Raw genomic sequence first — 5,146 nt, forward strand, 5'->3', positions numbered from 1 at the left:
GCCTCATGTCCTCCTTTCTGCTGGCAATCATCCTCCCCCTCTTGCCTCCCACCTCCCCCATACTATTGTTTTATTGTTCTTATAAGCATGTCATTGCTTACATATTGATTTTGTATTAGTATGGAGTACATTGGATGTTTATTTTTCCATTATTGAAATACTTTACTAAGAAGAATTTATTTCAGCTCCATCCAGGTAAATGTAAAAGATGTAAAGTCTCCATCTTTTTTAATGGCTGAATAGTATATTCCATGGTATACATATACCTCAGTTTGTTGATCCATTCATGGGTTGATGGGCATTTGGGTTGCTTCCATGACTTGGCAATTATGAATTCAGCTGCAGTAAACATTATTGTGCATATGTCTTTGTGATAGAATGATTTTTGTTCTTCTGGGTAATGAGATTGCAGGATCAAATGGAAGGTCTACTTTTAGATCTTTGAGGATTCTCCATACTTCTTTCCAAAAAAGCTGTGTTTGCAATCCCACCAGCAGTATAGAAGTGTTCCCTTCTCTCCACATCCACACCAGTATTTGGTGTTTTGGGACTTTGTGATTTGGGCTACTCTTTCTGGGGTTAGGTGATATCTTAGAATGGTTTTGATTTGCATTTCTCTAATGATTAAAAATATGAGCATTTTTTCATGTGTTTGTTGGCCATTCATCTGTCTTTCTCAGAGAAATTTCTGTTCACACCTCTTTCCCAATTATAGAGGGGGTTGTTTGTACTTTTCTTACTGTTTAATTTGAGTTTTCTATAGTTAGTTATCAGGCCTATGTCAGATTGATAACATGCAAAAATCTTCTCCCATTCCAGAAGCTGTCTGTTTGCTTTGTTTGTGGTACCCTTAGCTGTGCAAAAGCTTTTTAGCTTGATCAAACCCCAGTTATTTACTTTTGGTGTTGCTGCATTTCCTGGAGGGGAGGAAGAGGTCTTCTTCATAAAGATTTTTCGTAGGCCAATATCTTCACATGTTTTCCTCACACTCTCTTCTAGAATTTTTATTGTTTCATGTCTTAAATTTAAATCTTTTATTCAACAAGAATCAATTTTTGTCAGTGGTGGAAGGTATGGGCACAGTTCCAGTTTTCTACATGGTAATAACCTGTTCCCCCAGCACCATTTGTTAAATAAGGATTCTTTTACCCATTGTAAGTTTTTGGTAGGCTTACCAAAGATTAAATGATGATAATGGCTAGGTTCATCTCTAGATTTTCTATTCCAAAGATCCTTATCTCTATTTTTGTGCCAGTACCATGCTGTTTTGATCACTATAGCCTTGTAGTATAACCTGAAATCTGGCAACGTGATGCCTCCAGATTTGTTTTTATTTCTAAGAACTGTATTTGCTATTTGGGTTTTTTCTGGTTCTGTATAAATGGAAGTACAGTTTTTTTAAGTTCTTTAAAATATCACATTTGTGATTTGATGGGGATTGCATTGAATCTATAGATTGCTTTGGGTAATATGACATTTTATATTATGTTTGTTCTTCCCAGCCATGAACATGATAGGTTCTTCCATTTGTTGACATCTGCTATTTCCTTTCTCAAAGTTTCATAATTCTCTTTATAGAGGTCTTTCACATCTTTTATTAGATATAATCCCAGGTATTTCATCTACTTTGATGCTATTACAAAAGGAATAGAATCTTTGGTTTTATTCTCAACTTGACAATTATTGGCATATACAAAACAAAGAAATAATGGACTTAACACCGTAGACCAAATGGACTTAACAGACATTTATAGAACATTTTATCCTAAGAGAATTGAATACCCATTCTTCTCATCAGCCCATGGGTCATTTTCTAAAATTGATGATATCTTAGGACTCAAGACTAACCTCAACAGATTCAAAAGAATAGAAATTTGTCCCCTGTATCTTCTCAGACCATCATGGAATAAAAGTTGAACTCAACAGCAATAGAAATACTTCATACTCAAATAAAATCATTAAAACTAAATAACCTTATGCTGAATAATAGCTCGGTCATAGACAAGATCAAAAACAAGATCATTAGATTTCTGGAATTCAGTGATAACAAAGCCACAAACTTTCAAAACCTGTGGAATATTGCAAAAGCAGTCCTTAGAGGGAAATTTGTGGTATTAGATGCCTTCATCAAGAAAACAGAAAGAAGGCAAGTCAGCAATCTAATAGGCCATCTCAAGAAACTGGAAAAGAACAACAGTCTAATTCCAAACTCAGCAGAAGAAAAGAAATAACCAAAATTAGAGTAGAATTAAATGAAATTGAAAACAAAAGAATTTGGAAGATGAGCAAAACAAAAAGTTGGTTCTTTGAAAAGACTAATAAAATTGGTAAAACCCTTTTGTAGACTAACCAGAAACAGAAAAATAAAATCTCTAATAACTATAGTCAGAAATGATAAAGGGGAAATAACAACAGATGCCACAGAAATACCAAAGTTTCTCAACAGTTACTGCAAAAAAACTTTAATTCCAGAAATATGAAAATGTAGAGGAGTTGGATCACTATCTGGAAGCACAATACCTTCCAAAACTCAGCTGGATTTGAAAATTTTGAATAGAGCAATATCAAGTACTGAAATAGTAGTTTGTTTTGTTATTATATCTGTTTCTGGTTTTGGTAGCAAGGTATGCTCTCTCAAGTATTCCCTTGTCTGCAGTTTTCTAGAAGAATTTGTACAGACTTGGTGTTATTTCTTCCTTAAATATTTTGTATAATTCTCCAGTGAAGCTTCTCAGGGAATTTTTAACTACAAATTCAATTTCCTTAAGACATTTAGGGTTATTCAGATTAGCCATTTCTTCATTTAGCATTATCAGATGTTGAATTTTAAGAAATTTGTCCAAGTCATCTGGGTTGTTGATTTTATTTGCACATAGTTCATAATATTGCCTTATTATTCTTTTAATATCTTTAGATTCTATGATGATGTTCTTTGTTTCATCCCTAATTTTTTTTCCTTTACTTTTTCCTTAAATAGTCTAGCTTAAAAATTTATCACTTTTATTGATTCTTTCAAAGCACCAACTCTTGGTTTTATTGAAACTCTATATTTTTCTCTTTTCTGTTTCATTGATTTTTGCTCTTTATTATTTCCTTTCTCTGCTTTCTTTGAATTTCATTCACTCTTACTTGCTAATCTTTTAAGGTATAAACTGAGGCCATTTAGTTGACATCTTTTTTAATACAGGCATTCTGTGCTATATATAAATTTACCTGTAAGCCTAGATTAGCTGCATCATACAAACACTGTTGTGATATTTTTTCATTTTCATTCAGTTCAAAATTTTTTAGCTGTTCTTTTTATTAAATATTTTTAATTAACAAAATTACATGTATTTATCATATACAGCATGTTTTAAGGTGTCTATCAAAATATTTATAATTTACATTTTGATTTTTTTCTTTGACCCATTGTTATATATACGTACAGTATATGTATATATGTGTGTGTGTATACATATATATGTGTGTGTATTATTTTTTTAAGAAATACAGTCTCACTGTGTTGTCTAGGCTCAAGCAGTTCTCCCATCTCAGCCTCCCAAATAGCTGGGACTACAGGTACATGCTTGACAAGTCCCAGCTTGATTTATATTATTTTTATTTTGCCATCAGCTGGATGATCATTATTTTAAAATGTTTAATAAAAATTTCTAGTACACACAAATAGAGAAAATGGACTAACAGTTCTTCCCATAACCATCACCTAGATTTAGCAGTGATTCGGATTTGATATACTTTAGCCTTTTCATTCTTATTTTGGATTTTTTTGATTTAATGTTATAAACCAAATTCCAGATCCTGTGTCATTTAACCCTTACATAGTTAAGAATCTCCATCTCTTGAAATGGACATTGTAAAAAACCACATCACTATATCCCATCTAAGACAATAGCAGTAGTCCTTGGTATCATCAAATTACTAGTTGGTGTTCAAATTTCCTAGAATGAATAAACCTTAATAAGATGTTTTTGATGCAGATCAAGAATTTGGAAAGTTTTAACTTAACAAATATTACTAAAACTTTGGAGGCTTTTCATTGGCAGTACTAAGTATTTATGTATATGAAAATTAAGCTTGAAATTTAAGTCATTAGCTATAGAGACTATTTCAAGAAACCTTTTATTATACTCTACCAGCTATTTAACTCAGTAATGAATAAGACAAAAATCTCACATTCATTTCTCTTCCTGTATGTTGACAATGTGAGTTTTCCTTATGCACTGGACTGAGTAAAATTTAAAAATATAACAGGATTTTAGGTAATTTAATTACATAATTTATTTAACAAAAAGTCGTTTACAACTTAATGTGGGCTAGGCAAAGTGTATAACCATAAACAGGCCAGATGTGATACTTCGGTTCAGGAGAACTCACCATCTTCTTTTAGTGCTTTCATGGAAAAATATAAGAATAGTTTATGAAACAATTTAGCTTGAAGAAACAGGGTAACATTATCACCTAATTTGTTTACTACTGTTAAGAACATATACTTACATACTACTGTTAAGAAGTGTTTTGAAAGACTTCAGCTTGTGAAGTGGTTTATTTTATAATAGTGACCTAATATTTATAACAGTAAATTGTAATTATGTGATAACTATACCCAAGCTAAAATGTAATCAGTATTAAAGCTCTCTTGTAATGTTGATTAATGGCCCTGACCATTGTGAATTCATCCCGTCTTGTATTTTCTTCTTTATTAACACATTAACTGCTATGTGAGTTATATTTAACTTGCTAGTTTTGAGCCTATGGCCTTGTGAAACATATAGAACTGATAGATTAGGCAGGCAGGTTAGTGGCATGCCTGTGCACTGTGAAACCTCTTCTCATTGTTTTTGTTGTCAGTCAGCACTTCTGCCTCACCTCCATCTCCCCCACCTCCTGAAGCCCTGCTCCAGTTGGCCTCCCCAGTATGCAGCCATACATGTGGGACTACTGTGTTCTCTGATTACCATACTGTTAGTATGCAGTCATGTGACAATGTTGCACATACATAGGGAGTATAATTCAGAGGTTATCATCGAGAACCACCCAAGGTCCACTCAAGGGACAACTAAATATTTGTGGAATGGCAAAAGACTAAATTCTCAGAAACAAATAAATATGTTGTGTGGTCTGCAGTGTAAAAATTCAATTCTAG

The 5,146-nt window shown here is 32.8% G+C and overlaps 1 protein-coding gene across 3 annotated transcripts in view; it reads left to right on the plus strand.

Annotated features, from left to right (window-relative positions):
- Positions 1-5,146, plus strand: part of COP1 (COP1, E3 ubiquitin ligase) — a 228,848-nt gene that overhangs the window by 107,515 nt on the left and 116,187 nt on the right. The window lies entirely within an intron of this gene.

The sequence above is a fragment of the Otolemur garnettii genome, unplaced genomic scaffold (assembly GCF_000181295.1).
Source record: "Otolemur garnettii isolate 467f Iridium unplaced genomic scaffold, OtoGar3 scaffold00016, whole genome shotgun sequence".
In the NCBI taxonomy this organism is placed as follows: Eukaryota; Metazoa; Chordata; class Mammalia; order Primates; family Galagidae; genus Otolemur; species Otolemur garnettii.